The 20987-nt window shown below is 48.8% G+C and overlaps 1 long non-coding RNA gene across 1 annotated transcript; it reads right to left on the bottom strand.

The window, feature by feature from the left end:
* Positions 1-2935: 2935 nt before the first annotated feature.
* LOC141575610 (uncharacterized) lies at positions 2936-11103 on the bottom strand. Its single transcript, XR_012503287.1, has 4 exons — positions 10994-11103; positions 9820-10036; positions 8614-8699; positions 2936-5171 (listed from the first exon to the last, which is right to left on the bottom strand). It is a non-coding gene; the product is annotated as an uncharacterized LOC141575610 (long non-coding RNA).
* Between the last annotated feature and the right edge of the window lie 9884 nt (positions 11104-20987).

The following is a 20987-nucleotide window of genomic DNA, read 5'->3' as shown; positions in this document are numbered from 1 at the left end:
CCTGTGGGCGTTCTAGAAATATCTGCCTATCTGGAGAGGACCTGGTTGGCCAGATCCCCACCTTCCTTCAAACCCTGTCTCCAAGGCACCACACTCAGTTTCCGAGAGCTGGAAAGAGCGGTCTGGGTTCTGCCCACCAGTAGTGCTTCAGATGTGTGGTAACAGTGTGTCCCAGACTGGAAGGCAGTGTATTCGTCCCAAAGCTCCTTTCTGCAGACTCTCAGCACTTCAAACCTTCCTTCCTTGCTCTCTTTTCCTTCTCTCTAATCACTTTTCCTTTTATCCTCTCCAGCCTCCCGACAGGCCTTTGAAGGCAGGGAGATGAAGCTGGAGAGGTCTAACAAGCAGTCAAGTAATTCTGAGACAGCTACAAAATTCTCGAAATTAGTGCTTTTAATCAGTGCCTTTGACTCACTAGAAAAAAATTCCTGCCTGAATTTTTCTCCAGCCGCGTCTTTAATGTTGCTATTTCCTCTGAAAATATTTGGCTGAAACCCATGCAAGCCAGGCCTTCCTCAAGTCCCACTAGGTCTCCGGGCCCTGTGGTTGCTCTGCTGTGCAGAGACCGGGGGGGGGTACCTGGGGGGCAGCCCAGTGGGGAGCAGCCTCTCTGTGGGCAGCGGGGGCGGGGTTCCCTGGGGGGAGAGCGTCACAGAATCCTGACACCTGCAGCAGCAGAAAGGTTGAGGGGCCTCCGGAGTCCTTTCTTGCAGGGCGTCCTATTCCGAGGGTGTTAATGTTATGGGCTTTCAGTTCTAGCAAGGCAAACTATGAAGCTTTTAAAGGCAATTCTGATTTATTGCGTTTCTTTAACACTCATTTTGTGGAGTTTTATGCACCTGGGACCATGCCTCATACCTACAGTTTTCTATAAAGGGACCAATTTCTGCAGCATCGCCTGAAAAAGAAGGAGGCAGAGAGCAGGTGGGAACGTTGCAGCTCACGCCTGAACAGCCAAGCCATGCACTGCATGTTTTTTACCCCTTGTGGTAGAACATGCATGAAAGTTACCACTTGTAGGCATACAATTCAGCATTGCGCATATTCACGGTGTTGTGTGACCACCACCACCATCCAGTCCCAGATCTTTTCCATCACCCCAGACTGAAACTCTGGACCCACGAAGCACTGACTGCCCACCCCTCCTGCCAGCGTCTGGCACCACCATTTCACCTGCTGTCTCTGTGAATCTGGCTCTCGGAACCTCACTGAAGTGGAAAAGCCTGGTCTTTTTTTGACCTTTGCTTCCACTGGACTGAGATAAAATGCCTCATCAAAATCCACCTACACGTCCTGTGTGGGGCCAACAGTGGCCACAGTTCCAGTATTTCAGAGAGCCCAGGGGGCCTCTGAGCTGATGCAAATAAACACTTCTCTCGGGGCCCCCTCTTGCAGGGGGACCAGCAGAATCTCTGCAGCTCCAGGACACTTTGGGTGCACAGAGCGCTAGAGGCACCTCCCAAGCTCCCAGGAGGTCTAGGATCAGGCTCCGGGACCAGGCTGTGCTGGGAGCGTGGGGCTGACAGAGACTGAAGACCCAGCAGCCACCCTGCACGGACCATCCGGTGACACGTGTGGCCAAGGTGTGTGTCTAAAGGTCATTGGCTCCCTCACGGACCGGTGTGCTTAGCAGGACTTTGCAAAATCACATCCCTTTTGTCCTGTTCGCATCTACCCAGCTCTCTGCATTTCACTCACAGCGTCACAGGTTCTTAGAGGGGAAGAAACATCACAGTAGCAACAGTGTCCAACATATTTTCAGCACTAACTGTGGGTCGGACATGAAGTAAACACCGCACACCTCTTACATCATCTAATCACCTCGATTCTAAGGGGCGGTATTTCTAACGTGAACATAACAGAGAGTTGCAGCCTGAGGTGTAGAAAGGCCAGTCATTTGCCTGAACTCATGCAGCTCCTACAAGACAGGGTGGGTGCCTGGGCCCTGGGCTGTCTGGCTCCGAAGCTTTCAGACGCTCCAAGAAATCAGATGCTGCTCCTGAGATGATGGGGTTCAACCTTCTCATTAGAAAACAAAGGAATGACAGGCCCGCGTGTGATGGGCCCACAATCAGAGGTGAGAACGCTGCCTTGTGCAGGTCTTGCTCTCCCCAAGCTCCGCAGGAAGAACACCCGGCAGTGTGGATTACCGGAGCGACTGAACCAAGTGATTTTGGTTCTGAGTCCCCTTCCCGGAGGCTGGGTTTCTAGGTGCCTCCCTAGGCTCTTGGAAGGCCCATCCCAGCGCCTCTCACCCCTGCATCTTCAGTTGCATCTGACCCTGCTCCCCTGGCTGGGATGGAAGGCACCGTGATCCGGGTACCAGTCAGTCAGACGGGGTGGTGGCCACAGGAGCTCAGGGTGTAGGACCAAACACACAGCCCAGAGCCGCAGCGTCGGGTTCCAGAGTTAGGACCAGGTCTCCCCAGGGGTGTACTGAGCGTATCATCACTCCAAGCAGGTTTTGAAAGAGACTGAACGATGGGCAGTGGGAGAAGGAGCACAGCCATGGGGCAGTTGTGCTGGGGGGACACGGGTTCACGATGGAGGCCTCCTCCCTTCATGATGGGCCCTCCACTCCCAGGCTCCGTTTGGAAGAGTCTGAGAGAAACAGGGGAGGGGGTGCCCAGTGCAGGTGGGGTTCTGCCTGACTCTGGAGAAGGTGCCTTCTGTGAGAGAGAGATCGGCTCCTCCTGCTCATTAGCGAGGGTGTCCCAATCGTTTAGAACAGCAGGCGTAGCGTAGCGACCACAGACAGCGGTGGAGGGGCAAAGAGGCGGAGCTATTCGTAAGGACCTGAAGCGTCGCTTAACCTGAGTTATGAGAGCAGCGAATGCCCCAGAAGACAGGGCTGTGGAACAAATGCAGCATCTCCACTAAGCAGGGATGTAGCCTGGAAAACAAATTGCAGCATTCGGCTTTTCATAATAAAGTAACGTATGCAGCCTCCTGCATGGAAAATGGCCAAATTCTCTTCTTTAATAGCATAATGATGCATAACTTTAAAAATAGAATCATCTGGGTCACGTGGGGGCATTTACAGCCCACTTTGCTGAGGGCAGGAGCGTGCAACTTGCTTGCTTGGGTCCGCTGGGCTCCTTCCCTCCTGCACGGCAGGTGGTGGGGGCAGCAGGGCCTGGGCTGGCCTGGGGCGTGAGCGCTTCCAGCAGCATGTATGGAGCCCCTCCTCAGGCCAGCGTCTGCAGCAAATGCCTCTGTTGTCCCCACTGCCCTGTTCCCTCCAGGGCCAGAGCCGCAGGTGCCCACTGTCCCAGGTGCATCTTCGTCCTGTTCTCCACCATCCAGGAGAGAGGTCCTGGGTAGGTCCTTCAATGACAACAGCAAGCCACAGAACGGTGGTAGATTACAATCCATTCTTTGAAAATGGAAATATCATTGGCATATAACGTTGTGTAAGTTCAAGGTGTAAAACATCTTGACTCGATGCACATAACATATGGTATTATGATTACCACCACAGTGTCGGCTAACACTTCTGTCTGGTTACATAATCACCATTCCTTTTTTGTGGAAACAATTAAGATTTAGTCTCTTAGCATACAATTCAATTTTTGCTAAAGAAAAAACACATCTGTGTGTGTGTGCATGTATGTATATTTGAGTAAAATATGCATATACAAATATATATATTTAAAACTCTAGTATTAATTATATTTCAATAAAAAAACTCAAAGTATACACTCAAAACTACTGATTGTGATTATCTCTGAGAGAGGGTGGCAAGAATAGATATTCTTGATTATATCCTTCTGCAATATTTCTGATTTTTTGGTAATAATCATTTTGGGTAAATGAAAACTAATAGCAAATATATATTTTAAAAGTCAAAGTTTTCCAAGAGTCAGTTTTCTAAGTTTCCCAAGGAAGCTTATTTTGAACTGTTCAATTTAATAAGATTATAGGCCACGGCCTTGGAAAAAAAATACAAGTCTATAAAAATCAAGGTTATTTTTTGCTCAAATCCTTAGTACAGAACTGTTCTGTGAGTTGGGAAGCAAAGCAACCCTGTTCTCACACTCAAAATACATGCTTCCCACCTTTGAATAACATAAGGGGTACACTGATACTTGCTTTCAAGGAAGAGGCTTCATTTCATGTTTTCTGAAACTTAGAATCTGTATTTATGAATTTGACGCCACATAAACACAGCTTATATGGCAGGCTGTGCTCATGGTTTGAGAGAAAACTGCATTATTTGAACCTACTGCTCATCCTTGAAATGCTTTACAATTCAAGGCACTGTTTACTCAAAGGCACAGTTGACTTCTGATATTGCCTTTTTTTGTTGTGCGGTTTTCTGAATTAATCCATTTTATTTTTTGTGGCAAGTAGGCTATATACCTAACCGTGAACAGAGATAAAATGACGTGTCTCTAAAATTGGTCTCTCTCCACTGAGGCGGGGCGCGTTTCTGATTGCTGCTGCTACATCAGGGCCACTAGAGTTGTGAAGCCTTTTCTTAAAACTTCCAAGAGGCAGATAGAAAAACCAGACAAAGAAAGCAGGCTTGTAAAACTTGGATGGTAATTCACCTAAGTATCTTTCGGGCCTTTGATACCTTATTTTGCTTTGGTTTGGCTTTTGATTTTCCTGCTTGAGGATTCTTGAGAAAATATATTTACTTGCAAACCCAAAGGCTGTACTGTAGTGATCTCTCTGAAACACTTTTTGGACAGAGGAGAGGGAGGACTAAGCACATCTGTTCGGGTCCAGCATTAGCTGGTGTGCAGGAGTCTGCTGGGAGTGAGCACCAGCACATCTGCGTCTTGGCCATACCTTTGTTCTTGGATCCATCTTCGTGACTCTGTTTTCCAAAGCCTCCTGGGACTGGAACCTCCCCAGGGGGGGATCATTATAGGAGAGGCTCACAGGAGGACAGAAAGTGCCGGATGGTGACTTGGAAAGTTCATGGCAGGGTGGGTGAAGAACTTTCTATGGGAGGCCAATGGTGCAACTAATTTTCAGGTCCATCAGATCGGCAAGGGCCTTAGAAGACAGCTGTTCCTGCTGCTGCTGCCCAGGGTCCACGTGGGCTCATAATAAATTTTAACACGGGTTTTCTTTGGAACATGCATGCCTGAGATCCCTGATGAAGTTGTCAATGCAGCCATCTTCTCTCCAGCTTGACGAAAGCCCCTTTTCAGCTGAGTCTGAAGAATAAAATGAGAGGCCCATTTTCAATTAATAAACAGCCAGAAGGTTTAGGTGCCTGTTCCAAGGAAATAGCTGGAATGTGTGAGGTTTGGAGAGAGAAGTTACTGTCTTAGCTATCCGCTGATCCACTGAGCATGTATCCATCCATCACCTATCCATCTGCTGTACTTACAATAGTATTTCCTTTAGAAACAGCTTGCACAGAAGTTGAAAAGAAAAATATTAAGTGAATGGCACTATTTTGGGGAAATAAAATCCACAGGGACACCAAGTATATATGACAGATTAGCACGGGAATTGGAAACCTTTCACAGTTGGGTGCCAAGTCCTCATAAACGCACTGGTGGATCCTTTCAGCCAAACACACTTGCAGAGCACTCAGTGTTCCCAAGAGGAGAGACAGGGAAGGGTTGGGGAACAGGACTTAGGTCCTCCCTGACCCCGCCCCCCCATCTCCGAAGAAGTTTCCTTTTAAAATGCAGACCCTCTGTGTAGAAGCGAAGGAACAAGTAACTCTCCCTCCCAAGTTCCCATTTCCCTCCCCTCTTCCCTGGCTGAAGAGCATGGCCCAGCCTCCCAGGCTTTCCTAAGAAAGGGCTTGTTTCTCCAGCCCAAGGGAGGATAATCTGAAAAGGTTTGGGGTGGAGGTGAGCAAATGCATTAAGACAAGATGCAGTAACATACCTGCCCCTCCCGTGGCATCACGACCTTGAAAATTGTGGTGTTCTTAGGAAACTGTCTGCATTGCTGTTTGGATTTGACTCTATTGCTCCTCACCGGGGTTGGAGTGTCTGCACTTGTGCTTGTGTGCATGCGTGTGGGCATGTGTGTGTGTGTATGTCGCACCAGTTGGTACCAGCTTGATGTTTGGAAGGAAAGGAGAAGGAGACCTCGAGGGTGCTGCTGGGGGGGGCCCCCCGGCCAGCCTCTTCTAACACCCTCAGGGCACATTCTGAAGGCAAACTCCAGCAGGGGGCCAGGTACCCCTGGGGTGAGGACGTGGTCTGCAGCCGGGGCAGCTCTGTAGGTGAGAGAAGCCGGGAGCCTGCGAAGCTCTTCCGCTTGGACCTGTGGAGGTGGGGCCTCTTGTACTGTTGAAAAATCTCCCTCTTTTACCTTTTAATTCCCTTCGGTTGTTCTAAACACTCCAGGGGAGTCTTCTTCAACTTCATACGCAGTGGTGTGGAGAATGGGGGGCTGGGGTGGAGAGGCGGGGGCAGGCCGGTGTCTCCCTCTGCTTTGCCTGGAGAGGAGCCTGCGGTGTCCCTAACACGGGGACAGGAGTTCTGGGGAGAAGTCTGAGGAGGGAGGGGCGCCTATGGAAGCACAGCTGCAGAAGGACGAGGGGTGGCCCTGAAGGAATGACTGAGCATCACACCTAGAGTGGAAACACTCGCAACATTTTTGGTCTGGGAAGAAGGGACCCCAATGAGTCAATTAGCGACTGTAAATAACTTACAGTGCTGAGGAAACTGCTGGCGTGGCCAGCAAAAAGCCTTCCATTTGAAATCACCGGGAAGGAAAAAGAGAGGTTCACACATAGTTGGCAGAACAAGTCCTTAAAGGAACTCTTGCCAAATGGACCTGATTTCTGGTGATGTGGTAACAAGGTCAGTGGATAATGGGAGTGCAGTGAACGCGAGGATCTTTCTGCTTCTTTTGAGCATTTGTGGCCTCCCTGTAAAACCTATCTCGAAAAACCAGCTAGTTTTATATCCATGGATTTCAGTCCTGTTGGCTCCTATTTTTTTCCCAGTGAAATCATACACCCAGTCATCATTAATAGCTCCATGTCGAGTCGGGAGGAAGTATTGATTTGAAGAAAGCACTTTTCTCAATTGCTGCCAAGGTTTGGAAATTGAAATTGACGTTAAGCCTTCCGACTCCTTGGAGGAAGTAAATGGGAATCGATAAAAGAAGACGCAGTGAGGCCTAAACAAAGAAATTGGTTGGGAAAGAAAAACTGAAAAAGGAAATGAAAGCTGGTGGAGGCAGACATCTGAGCAGGCAAAGAGGAGCAGCTGGAGAGGAAGACCAGCAGCTCTGTGAGAGCCTTTCTGGTGCCAGCGCGACATGATTGGCGTTACCGCTCATTCACAGGAGGACAGCCCAAGACTCGCCAGGTGTGAAAGGGGGCTTTGCTGTGCCTGTCAGCTCTACGCCAAAGGCTTCCTGACCGAGTTCACCAGCTCTTGGGTGGCGGTCATCTCTGTGAATAACCCAGCACTGGTAGGCTGCCTCCTTCACTCTTGGAAGGAGGATGCCTAGTCTGTCATGGCAAAACTCAGTGATAAGGGAAAGTAGGCTGGCGTTTTCCTCGGGCCTGTGATGAAATTCTGCTGTTCCTGCATGTTTCTAAGGTCGAAGATTTGGGAGCAGTGGGGCAGGAGGGGGCCCTCTCCACAGGGTCCTGATGGGTCCCCTGACTCCTGGCTAGCTCAGCTAATCCCCATTCAACCATCTTCCTGAAACCCAGTAATGATCTCACTATTTTTTTTTTTTCTGCTTTAAAACTCATACTGCCTCTAGAAAAAGTCCAAATGCCGGCGGGAATAATGTGGGTTAGTGTGAGTTGCTGGAGCCAGTCTGTACTGAATTGAATCAGGCTAGCTCTGCACCAAGCCAAAAAAAAAAAAAAAAAAAAAGACTACTTGTTGGAGCAGTTTTAGGTTCACAGCAAGACTGAGCAGGAAGGACAGGGAGTCCCCACACACCCCCTGCCCCACAAAAGCACAGTCCCTGCCCCTGCCAGCATCCCCACCCCCAGAACGGTGCTTTTGTCACAGCCGATGCACCAACACCCGCTCGTCATTGTAACCAAGTCCACAGTTCACATCAGGGCTCACTGCATGGGTTCTGACAAATGTACACTGACATTCATCCACTATTACAGTCTGTAATGCAGGGTAGTTTCACTGCCCTAAGAACCCTGTGCTCCGCCCACTCACACCGGAAGAATGGGAACTTGGAGGGAAATGTAGGCAAGAGCCACAAGGCTGGTGGGTGGATTGCAGTCAGGGTGAGACTGGAAGATGGTCAGAGAATAAAAGGGTGGATTGGGTTTCCTCATCCTCGCGAGGAGAAATCAGATACGGTGGGGGCCTTTCCGATTGGTGGATGACAGGACGGGAGGATCTGGTGTAGGTCAGAGGGCAGGGGTTTGCATGTGCCTAGTTTGCTTTTATATTCCTAGTTCTTGGCACATGACAGGTGCTCAGTGGACATCCTGGGTGAGTGGGCCAGACTTAAAGGATGAGGAACTGAGCTGAGCGCGATGAAGGGCTTCCCTGCCGCGATCGCTACCAGCCTCTGGGACCCATCATGATATCCCGCGTCTGGAGGCAGAGAGTCTCTGCAGAGGGGGAAGGAAACGGGCAGGAAAGCACCATGGGCAGAAGTCACCTGGGGGGATGAGTCCGAGGGTCCTGCTCCGCTTACCTCTGCGTGGGACGGTGAGGCTGGCGGGAAAGGATGGTTGTGAACACCTTGGGCCACGTGGTGGTTATTACCATCACTGCTTCAACCTGTTGGCAAAGAGTGTTTCTGGGCTGAGCTATCGAGTTCCTAAAAGGAAATCCGAGCTTTTCACTTTGTTTATTTTGTCCTCTTAACCTGAAGCCACACTGCTCTGAGAACGTTATTCTTCTGAGAAGCAAGAGTTCACTAACGGGGGGATGGGGGGGCGTTTCTAAGCATCACAGCTGCAAATGCTGAAATGGAGACCAGCAGGTTACAAATCACCAGAGCCTTTCCACAAGTCCTTCTGGTGAGGCCCAAAGAAAGGGAGTATTTTTAAAAGTACCTCAAGATTATGAATAGAAGGTCACGGAACTTAAATAACTATTTAAAAAAAGAGACATTCTTTTCCTTAGAGCAATATGTGAATAATAATGTTTTCGTCTTTGACACCAAATAAAGTCATTTAAGATGAAAAACTCCTTTGAGCTGCTAATGCTTGGAACCGACTTGGACGTGAGTGTCCGGCCCTGTACCCCGAGTGTGTGGGAACGTGCCCTTTCTCTTGAGAGAGTCCCAAAGGGCACATAAGCTATGGGACCGGCATGAAGCCAAGGGGGGACCCAAGGGAGGTTATCGCCAGCAGGGCCCCTGGGGAGCAGGCAGAGTCTCAAGGAACCCTCTCAAGTCTGTGTTACAGAGGAGGATGCCAGGGTGACCACGTGGGTGACTGGGCCCAGGGAAGACGGCCCCCTCCCCCGCTTGCTCCCCAAGTCCTGTTTCCTGTGGTCTGCACTCGCTGACGTCACGCAAGGAGCTCACCCAGCGAGTCAGCTTGGGTTCGAGCTCCATGCTGGTGTGACAGCCCCTGGGAGCAGCCCCAGGCACTGAAGACTGGCACCCAGACTGCTACTGGCCCCGTGGTCACCCTGTGTGTGGGCAGGTCACTCGAGATGGCTGTTCTCTTGCTCCTTGTCCATCCTCTGCTCAACCAGTCCCTGCTTCCCCAACACCCTACTCACACCAGAGTGCTTGCCCCCTGCCCCAGCTAGTGAGTGTTCTAATCCTTGGGCCAGAGAGGCCCCACCTGCTAGTTTAGTAAAGGAAAACATCTGCCCCGATGGTCCTTAACCTGAGGGGCTGTGAGGATGTGCCCCAGACGGTTTCCCTGGTAAGTGATGAGCCTACCGGACGTTGATTCCCCCATGAATGGTGGCCTCCTTCTCCCCTGCGTAGTGAAGACTGCCACATCCTGCTTGTCGTCTGCGTGCAGGGTTGGTGTCACTCCAGGATCGTTTGCTGCGGACGTGTAAGGTCTCCTGTTCAATAAACCAGTGACGTCTGTGTTGCTGACTCCAGGCTCTTTCCTCGGTCCAGAGGCCTGGCAACTACGAGGCTTGCAGGCCTGCAGGGGGAAGCCCGACACCTTGAGCAAAGCACTCTTTCTGAGCTCTGTTTTTGTTAATTTGTTTGTTTTTGTTCTATAGGGTAGAATCCAGTGTCCCCAAACTTCACAGGCAATAAGGCACACAGCTAAGTGTGCAGGTGAATCCAAGGCCCGTCACCACCCATGGATGTGGGCCTCAGTGTCTCTGTCTCAGCTCAGACGCTGTGACCCCTGAGAGGCCCTGGGCACAAACACCTGCCAGGCTGCTGGGGTCCCAAATGCATGACTGTCAGCACCCCAGCTCCACACGGTGCCTGGCATGGGGGTGGTACTGAAATGAATGTTAACGGTGACAGACAGTGTTTTCTAAACCAGAGTGCTCCATGGACGGAGAGCCAGCAAGGAGGCAAGGACGGCCGTTCCTGACCCAGGACTTGGTTTTCCTACGTAGGGATGGTCACATTAATTGGTCTCACCGCTGCATTGATTGTTCCAAAACACAGTAACATGAGGACTGTTACTGCAACCCAAACCAATCAATACAGTCATCAGGGGGACACCTCCAGCTGACCCTGGCTCTGGAGCTGGTGAGTGGGGCACTGGGGCCCCTTCCTCGAGCTGCCCCTCGCCCCTGCTGTCCTGGTTCAGGTCTGGCTGTGGCTCCAAGGCTGAGTAGCCATGGGACTCGTGCTCCCCTGTGCAGTGACCTGTTCTGGGGCCTTCCCCGTCCTGGCTCTGTGCTCTGGAGGTTTCAGCCAGAAAGTGGCCCTGTGGCTGGACACCAACAACAACATGGGAGAGAGGCTCTGGGGCCCGGCCCTCGTCCAAGTCAAACGACAGAGATCAGGGGAAAGTCGAGGCCAGCGCGCAGGGTCTAGAGGAGCAAAGCCCCGGGGCCATTAGGTGCTGACAGAGAAACCAGTGGGGGCTCAGAGGGTACCACCTGCATCACTAAGGAGTATGGTCGATACCAACCCTTTAGCCACCAGCCTGCCTTAGCCTGGAGAGCTTATCAGAGTACAGATGAGCTTCACCCAGGAAAACACAGGTCTTCGCCTGATAATGGCTTGTGAGTGGTTCACAGACCAAGTCTACCTGAAAGGGAAGAAGTTTGCAGGGTCAAACCCTGTAATACACTGATGACCCACCCAGAGCCCCCCCCGGGGCGAGCCCTGCAGCATCTGAAAGGCTCTCAGTTGGCCCATTGGCTTTAACTCCCATTAATTTCAGAACCGACCCACTCTTCTAACACAGAGATGAGCCAGAGGGCCAGAACACGCCACAGGGCCTCCGGGCTCCCGCCTTCCAAGAGCCCCACCAGCCCTGGGGCTGCTAAGACCAAAGGGACCCTGGCCTTGACCTCAGGGCCCTACTGGGGCACTCGGGTGACCTCTCCTCTTTCTGTAGGAAAATGTGTGCCCAGGAATGATTTCTGTCAAGATTACAATGCCCCCCCCCCAGATGAGACGCAACCCTCTGGCTGTAAGATAGAAGGATTACGGGGGTCTCCGTCTCTGGGATGGTGTGTGTCCACTCACTCCAGGTTCCTCCTTCCTCGTCGGTCCCCACTTGGATCCGGACGATGCGAAGTGCAGAGATCCTGGGCTCAGTGATCAGGAGGACATGTTCGATACTCTAGCTGTGGACAGGCCTCTAGAATATAACCCAGACCGGAAGATGAGCAGTGACAGGGATAAAGCAGCTCGCAGCACTTTACAGCTGTCTGCGCACATTCAGGCCGCCGTGACAGAACGGCAGACTGGGGGGCCTATAAACCAGACGTTTACTTCTCAGTTCTGGAGGCTGGAAGTCCAAGATCCAGACAGATTCCTGGCTCACAGATGGCTGTCTTCTCACTGTGTCCTCACGTGGTGGGAGGGGCAGGGAGCTCTCTGGGGTCTCTTTTGTGAGGACACTAATCTCACTCATGAAGGCTCCACCCTCATGACTCATCGCCTTGCAAAGGCCCCACCTCCTAATACCATCACCTTGAAGTTTAGGTTTCAATTTGTGAATACTGCAGGGGACACAAACATGCAGGCCATAGCAATATCCTCTTCAAGATGTTAACCCCAGAAACTCCAGTTCGTGTGCAGGTTTCAGGAAGAAGAGCCTTCCTAAGACAAGAACGACAGCCTTCCTCATGCATTCCCAAGGTTAAGGGCCCTGGAGTCGGGGCGGGAGGGGAGGGGAGGGATGGAGGCCAGGCTCCCTCCCCCACCGCAGGCCGAGGGTAGAGGTGCCCCGGGAAGCTGAGTTGAGGCTGAGCCACTGGAGGGCGCAGTGGAGAACCCGCAACTGCTCCCAGGAAGGCCGTGTCCCATGGGGCTCAGACACTGGGAACAGAGCTCTGGGCGCGGCGGAGAGAAAGTGCCAGAGTTGGACCCAGCAACCCTGCTCATCAACGATCCCGCTGGACAGTCACGCTCGGGCTTCACCCCTCAACCTGGGTGACAAGCACGTCCTGCCTTGTGGACCCCAGAGCAGGCAGCTAATCTCTCTCCTTGGACTGGGGGATAAGTGGGCATCAATACTGTCACCCGAGCCGCTGAGTCAGCGTGTGCATAATGAGCTTCCTTCCGCAGCAGTGGAGGTGGAAGGTAATCAGAATCAATTGCTGGAAAACACTTTCAAAAGGCTCTGTCTCCTTCCCAACCCCCTTCTCTTTTCTCCTCTTTCTTCTTCTCCTCCTCAGTTGTACTCCTCTCTGCTCCCTGGTGAGGTCGTGGACTGTCACGTGGGGACAGGCTGGGGCCCTAGCAGCCAAAGATCTCCTTTGTCCTGACCCTGGGGGGCTGCCCCGCGGTGCCCACAGTGGAGAGAAAACACACCCAGTGTATGCAGCTCCCTGAACAGGATACCCTGCACAATGGCTGGGCCACCCGCTGAGAGCTGCTTAAAGCTATTTGGGTCATCAATTAGATCAAAGAGGCATTATAGTCCAGTGAATGGCCAGCTTTGAATAGATGTGAAAACAGCTTTTGCTAGAGTCCCATAGCCCCAGAATCCAGGGGTCTGAAAGGACCCAAAACCTTCCAGTCTAATGGCTCAGCTCAGCGAATTGCTGGAATTCTCTCTGGCAATATCCCTGCCAGTCAATATCTGAACTCCTCTAATGCCTGGGAACTCATTACCATCCAAGGAGGCCCATTTGGATGTTTTAAGTGGTATAAAAATTCCTCATGAGTCAAAATCAGTTTCCACTTAGCTTCTACCCATTAATCTTCTTTTACCACTGAGACCATGCAGAATAAATCTCCTTCCTCTTCCACACTCCTTTGTTTGGCTAACATTTGGAAGGCTCCAGAGAGCAGGAGGGGCCAAAAACATGGACGGGAGGCTCAGACAAACCTCAAGTAGAATTCCCAGCTCTGCTGTTTTCTGACTGAGTGACTTTGGACAAGTGACTTAATGCCACTGGGTCCCAGTCTCTGCATTTTTAGTGGGGGTTAAAAACACGCTTCTGTCAGGAAGTTATGAGCAACAGAGGAGGTGTCTGTGAAGCCTAAGCAGAGAGCAGCTGTTGCTGTCTGAGCACTTGGGCTGGGCCTGCTGTGGTGCTGGATCCCGGAGCTCAAAGGAGATGCGAGGCTGCCCCTCCCTCATGGCCCAGGAGGGCAGAACAGTTTTCAGGCTTGAAGAGTGAGCTGCTGGCACCAGGACAGCATCCTGGGGTTTCTGTATCAAGTTGGACTTGGTTATTTTATTAATTAAAAATTCCAGTTCTGCCTCCTGATCTCAGAACTTCCAGTCAACACGACATGGTGGATGGAGCTGATATGGAGACCTCCTCCTCCCATGATGGCTCTGCTTCAAACACACAGAAATGCTCAATAAAACACCACCACATTTGAAAACTCAGATCCAGGCTGAAAAACCCCCTAATGCCAGAAAGAAGGGAACTCAAAGCCATAGCTGAGAACCAGGGTGGCCTGCGGGGCTCTCAGAACTCTGCCTCCACCTGCAAGAAGGAAGGAGACACAGGTGAGCTCTCTCCCCTGCCCCTAGTCTCGATGCAGAGCTGGGATTTGACGTATACTGGGGAGCAAGGGAAGGCTGCCCCACCTGTGAGCAGGGGTAAGAAACTTCTGTCCACCTAACTGGGGACATGACTCAGAAGCATGCCACTCACTCTAGGTCGTGGGTGTAAAAAAAGTCAGCAGAGTTCTGGGCCACTTGCAGGTGAAGGGTCTGAATCTCACCACCTAGGAGGTGCAGAAACCCTGAGCCAAGAAATTAACATGTGAATCTGCCCAGTAATGATGAAACCCAGGGAGACCCGAGGGATGTCCCCACACCCCAGGGCAGGTGCAGGACTGCACATGGAGACGACTCACACTGAAGCTGATTTCACAGCCAAATGTGAAGAAACAAACTACCACTTGAGAGTAATCCGATGCAGCAACTGGGATAAGGAACCTCCCAGGAAGCACCAATGACAGAGCGATCTGGAAGAGACATCATTGTAAATATACTCACACTCTCTAAAGGGAGGGGAGGATGTGAAACAAGGGCAGGAAGATTTGGAAAGGAATGAGCAGAAACTCTAGGAATAAAAATTATGGTTATTACAATGAAAACTCAATAGATAGGAAACATAATAAGGTGGATGTCACTGAAGAGCTCATCAGCAAATTGAAAGATAGGTCTGAAGAAGTCACCTCACAGCACAGAGAGTTGAAGAAATGGAAAGTACGAGATACTGAGCAGCATGGAAGACAGAATGAAAGCTTTCAACACACGTCCGCAGGATGTGTCAACCGGCTCAGAAAGGAAGGGTCCCACAAGGTTCCCTTCAGAAGATGAGAATTCAGAGAACAGAGAAGGTGAACTATTTGAAGAAATAAAACCGAGGATTTTAGAATTTAAGAAAGACCCAAGTCTTCAAGTTGAAGAAGCACACATCCTGAACAGGAGAAATAAGAACAACTCCACATTAGACTCATCATAAAAACTATGGAATATTAAGGATAAAGAAAAATAAACTTCAGAGAAAAATCACACATCCCCCCTGCCAAAAGAAAAACCACACATCCCACACAAAGGAATGACAGTTGGGCTACAGATAGACTTCTCATCAGTGATAATAAATGCCAGCAAAATATGTTGAGAAAAAATTGTCAGTGTAGAACCGCTGTATTCAGCTACCTTATCATTCATGAATAAGGGTAAAATAACAACATTTTCAGTCTAACACATTTGCCAGGCCAAGCTCTCTCTGAAAGAATGACTAAAGGGTGGGTATCCACTGAGAAGATGGAACCCCTGAAGTACAGTTGGTGATAAAAGACCCAATTTGTTAAAAATGATGAATTTGGAGAAATTTTAAAATAAGGTGAAAATAAAATAACTGACAAAAAATAATGTGGAAAACGGAAGGGAACTGAAGACAGCCTGAGGGACTGGTTTTATTCCAGAGAATGATAGAAATTTTTAACTAAGTTTAATTCTGAGTGGGAAGAATGAATTGCAGAAGATTTGAGTGATAGAGAAAACTACTGTGCAAAGAAGGAGAAAATAATTTAGCTGAGCTACTAAAATTTAAAGGAATTAAATTAAGAAATTCAAGTCACCCAGAACTTGTGGGGAGAAAAGTCAAGCTGCCACCCTCTAATTAAATTGGAATTCCAGTCTCCTGTTTCGGTAATAAATATTCAAATGGATTTTGACCACCTGAAAGCAACTCTAGGGAAATGTGTATTGTGTTTGCTTAGTTTAGCTAAGAAGAATGACAACTCTTGTGTTCACACTCCCCAGCATTTTAGTGGAATACTGGGGGATGTATCGTGGCTTTCTTGGTAGAGGCCATTTGAAATTGGGAGTCTAGCAACAGCTCGTCAGAGGCCAGTCCCTGCTAACCAATTTTCTGAAGATTATTGTGACCATTAAGTAGGAAAGGGAGAGGCAGCGTCAGATACTGCTGATCAATGATTTGAATGGAATCAGCATTAGATAATAAATCAATATTCAATAGCTCCCCATTGCCAGGTCTTCCCTAGGCTTACTGCTTGGAAGGAGGTACAGAAACCAGAACCTCCTGGTTTGGAAAAGGCTGGAGCTACTCCCGATGCCTTGTCCTTCAGAGAAGTTTCATTCAGAGCAATCCCCGCAGAATATTCCAGAGTGTTGAGCCTGCCCAGAGGGGCATGTAAATTGGGGGTTAACATTTACAGCTTTTAAAAGAATCTGGTTTTTAAGAATTCATGTTAAAATAGAATAGAAATTCAAACTGTAACCTCCCTGTCAGGAGGGAAAAAAAGAGAGGAACTAAAAATATTTGATAAATCTAATAGAAAATAGAAATGATGAAGAAAGGAGCCAAATAAAAAGGAAGGCAAATAGAAAACAAAATGACATGGCAGAAAGAAATACACTGTACTAAATGGAGATATGAGCCAATGTAATATTATAAGAAAAAGAAATATAAGTTATAAGAATTAGAAGAAAGAAGACTGTCAGTATTCAGATTGCATGATTCATATAAAAAAACTAAAAAGAATGTATTATTTAGAAAACTCAAATGAATTAAAGAATAAAAAGTATCAGTCAACTCAGGGTTAAATATAATTAATAGAAAATTTAGTCTTTTTGCTAGAAGCAAAAAATGGTTAGAAAATGTAATTGGTAGAGATGTTATTTATAATAGCAAAAGCAACAACAAAATAAAGCACATAAAGGAGATCTAAGTAAGTGCAAAGATCTACAAAGATCATGTATTCAGACATATTATAAATATGTTTATTTTCTCTCATGGTTGCTACTGGCTGCTTTTGATCAGCATCATGTTTTCCAGGTTCATCAATGTGGTAGCATCTATCAGGGATTCATTCCTTTTTTATGGCTGAGTATTATTCCATTGGCTGGGTAGACCATCCTGATTTCGTCCATTGATGGACATTTCGGTTGTTTCCACCTCTCAACTATTGTGTATAATAGTATATGGTGAATAATAGCTGCTATGAACATCCATGTACAAGTCTGTTTGAACACCTGTTTTCAGTTCTTTTCAGTCTATCACTAGGAGTGGAACTGCTGGGTCACATGGTAATTCTATATTTAACTTTTTTGGAGCTGCCAAACCATTTTCCACAACAGTTGCATCACTTTACATCCCACTAGCAATGTATGAGGGTTCCAATCTTTCCACATCCTCACCAACACCTGTTATTTTCTATTGTTTGCTGTTTTAGTGACAGTCATCCTAATGGGTGTAAAGTATATCTCTTTGTGGTTTTGACTCGAGTTTCCTGATAACGAATGATGTTAAGCATCTTTTCGTGTGCTTGTTGACTGTGTTCCGATCAGCAATTTTTTAAAGTTGCTATTTCATAGTCAAAGGTCAATTGGAGGAAAATTAATTTAATCAGTGCCATTTGTTTCCTTTTTTTCTAAAAGATATAAAGTTAAGTCCTTCTATCTTGGGGAGCTTTTCCTCAAATCAAATACACATTTATCATAATCCTGAAGGAAAGGTAAGAGAATGACTTCCATATTGAGAAAAAATCAATTTTACAGTAACCCTGGACTTTTTATTACACAAGCAATTGACTGAACATTTTCTCTGTTTCCAGGAAAAGAATGGAAAGGCTTGCTTCTATCTGCATGTTTTCAGCCTAGCTCTGTGTAGCACCCTTCCCCTCAAAGAGCAAGTAGGAGACCCGTGAAGCTGTAATCAGGAGCACGGTAGTCATCACTTTCATTCTAGAGACACCACTGTCATTTTCTCTCTAGCTGCTTCATGCCATGCACGTTCTGTTTCCCAAGGGAGGCAATAAATGCCCAATTTTAGCTTAAATAATAGTTGAGCAGATCAGAAGGCCAACAGGCTACCTAGGTTTACAACCCAGGGACCATCTGTTCATGCTGAAAGCGTGAGAGAAAAATGGAAACAGAGAGATCACAAACACATACGTGAGCACAAGTGTACCAGCCCTCGTGGCTGTGTACGAATGAGTTTATACCCCTGTAAACAGGACATTCCCTTTTGCCATCTAGGACTGCTCCGTTTTTCTCTGAGCAACACAGATGCAATTTCAGTAACCAGAATGTTCTTATAGCTCAAAGACCAAGATCTTTCTAATTTGGTTTGTTTATTTATTTATTTTTAGAGGAGGTACTGGGAATTGAACCCAGGAACTTGTGCATGCTAAGCTTAAGCATGCACTCTCCCACTTGAGGTATATCCTCCCCTGCAAGATCTTTCTGACTTGGAATCAAATATCATCTGCAAGCTCCTGCTCAGAACCAGCACCATCCATGCAAAGCCCAAGCCCCTGACGAGACCACACGCAGGTGCTCAGGGTTACACTCAGACCAGGGCCAGACCCAGGAAGGAAGGTGCCATCTTGGAAGTAGACCTTCCTTCCTGTCTCCACTGTGGGCTTTCCAAATTCTAATCCATAGAATCTGTGAGCATAAAAAAATGGTTGGTTTTTATGCCACCACACCAGTAGCAACCATTTAAAGTCCTCTCTTTAAAACATTCTTTCTCCGAGATTCTTTTTCCCTACAGCAGCTGTTTCATCCCTATTCTTTCCCTCCCACCCCCTACCCCCAGATCTCCTCTTAAGCTTTCCATTCTTTTCTCCCACCTGCCCTCAGAGTTTTGTCAACCTGCACACTCTGGCCCGGCCATCTGCTGAGCAAGACAGGACCGGCAATTGCTCACCGAGGATGTCCCCATGGGGCCTCATGTCATTCTTCCACATTTTGGATCATAAGGAATTGCTTACGTCTTTCCAGCCGCTCCGCTTCCCACCCGCCCCCTCACCCCGTGGGGCTCTGGAGTGCTCACAGCCTGCACCTGTGCCGCCCACCGCCCAGCACAGCCCCGGCGCTCATGGAGCGAGTGATGGGTGGAGTTCAGCTCAGTAACCCCTGCTCCTCTTGCCTGTTGCCACGCTTCCTATTGCAGCCTCCAAAGCAAATGAAGTCCGATAGCTTTGCCACTTACAGAATCTGACTTAACCAAGGTTACGCTCTGAGCCACTGGGGGTTCTTTACTCCTCTTGACCTGCACTTGGGGGGCTGTGTATTTCCTCCTTTTGGTTTCCTTCTAAATAGGGAGCAGGACAGGGAGGACCAACCTCAATTGGTTGGTAAGCTACAGAGTTTGAAGCAAATGTACGTCAGGGCTTCGTGCATTTCTGCGGGCTTTGCTCTGTGCTTTTGTTGGCTTTATCCCAAGCCTCTTGGGCAATTATTTTTGGCTCATTCAGTGAATGGCTTTACATCAATTTTTTCTGTCCCGAATGCTTAATATAGGGCTTGTCCACATGTAGTATTCATAGTACTGTTGGAAACTGTCCCTTGTTAATAAATCTTTCTGTCCCCCGTGGGTGCTGTGCAGCCATTTGCCTAGCCTGACGGGGAGATCTCGGCGGGTTCTCTCCACGGGGACGGGGGGAGGGTCTGAAGATAGTGTGCTAGCGTCTCCACAGCATTTAACCTGACCCGATGAGCAAAGGCCTTCTAAGACCCTCAAGGTTTTTGGTCAGTAATAAAGGGGCCAACTATACGCTTTGGGGAAAAGAAAACCCTAGGGCAGAGCTGCTCACACGGCACATGGAAACCCAGCTCAGTGTCCCCCTCTGTGCCCAGGCTCTAACCAGGGGCTGGGCGTGGGGGACCAGGGTCCTTCTGGCTCTGGTCCCCAAGTGCAGCTGTGGGCAGAGTCAGGGGTCCTCGTGTGGCAGGTGGGGCACTCTGGAACTGGCTTATTTTAAGCAGAGAAATGTGCTAGAACTATAACTCATTTCTGCATCTGCTGGCTCTTCCGGCTATTAGACCGAACTCTTCAATATTTCTTTGCTCTTCCCTTAAAACAAGAACAGCCCTCACGTAATCTGGTGGCTGGAAAGACAAGACAAGCTTAGCAGTTGTTTAGGGAGGAAGTGTGACTTTTCAGACGAGGAAACAGAAAAAGAACACGTGCCTGGGAGCTCGAGGTTCTCAGCAGGAATACGTGGACACGATTCCATCTTAAAGGTGACGGTCCCAAAGCCTAGGAATTTTCTTTAATAACAAAACCAAAGCAGCTCACAGTCTCTCTTTTTCATCTTGAAAACTTTCCCTCCCCGCCTGAAACGATTTGGCTTAAATCTCTTTAAATCCAGCAAACAGAAAAACAGAGGTGGGATGGTCTTTTGGGTTCCCGGATCCACTTCCAACATGTGTGTGGCTCCCTGCCACCAACACACAATTCTCGGACACCAGCTGGATGTCTAAGAACTCAGCTCTGATGCCACCACCTGGAGGCAGAATCAGTTCCACAGGTTAAGGTCTCAGTCCCATAAGACCACCCCTGACTTCAGATGCCAATCCCAGGTTGTCACCTGTGCTTCTGACCGACTGGCTATGACTCAGAGGTTCCTCCTCAGATTTGAATAATTTGTTAGAATGGCTCACAGCACTCAGCAATCCTGTTTTCTTACTAGATCACTGATTTATTATGAAAGGATATTAAAGGATACGAATCAATAGCCAGATGAAAAGACACACTGGGGAAGGGTCGTGGAGCTTCCACGCCCTCCCCAGGAGCCCCTCTCCCCGAATCTCCGCGTGTTCGCCAACCTGGTGCTCTCCTCCCAACTCTGCCCTCTGGGGTTTTATGGGGCCTTCATTACACAGGCGTGCCTGATGACATCACCGGTGGACTAATCACATGGTTCTCAGGGCAACCAGCCCCCACCCTTGGGTGGGATCGAAAAGTCACCTTCCCTGAAGTGTTCTCAGGAACCAAGGACAAGAGACCAAATAATATCTCATTGCTCCTATGGCTCAAAGAATTCCAAGGGTTTGGGAGCTAAGAGCCAGGAATTGTGGATGAATAGCCAAGTACATATTTCTCATCTGAATGACCAAATACACACTTTTCTTATAAATCACAGTATTGCAGGTGGGAATTGCAGCGCACACCACGGTTCAAATCCAGCGCTTGTCAACACAGTGAGTAAATGGGGAAGGCAGG

This window comes from Camelus bactrianus, chromosome 30 (assembly GCF_048773025.1).
Source record: "Camelus bactrianus isolate YW-2024 breed Bactrian camel chromosome 30, ASM4877302v1, whole genome shotgun sequence".
In the NCBI taxonomy this organism is placed as follows: domain Eukaryota; kingdom Metazoa; phylum Chordata; class Mammalia; order Artiodactyla; family Camelidae; genus Camelus; species Camelus bactrianus.
Note: the sequence above shows the minus strand (reverse complement) of the source record. Positions and strands in the feature narration are given on the sequence as shown.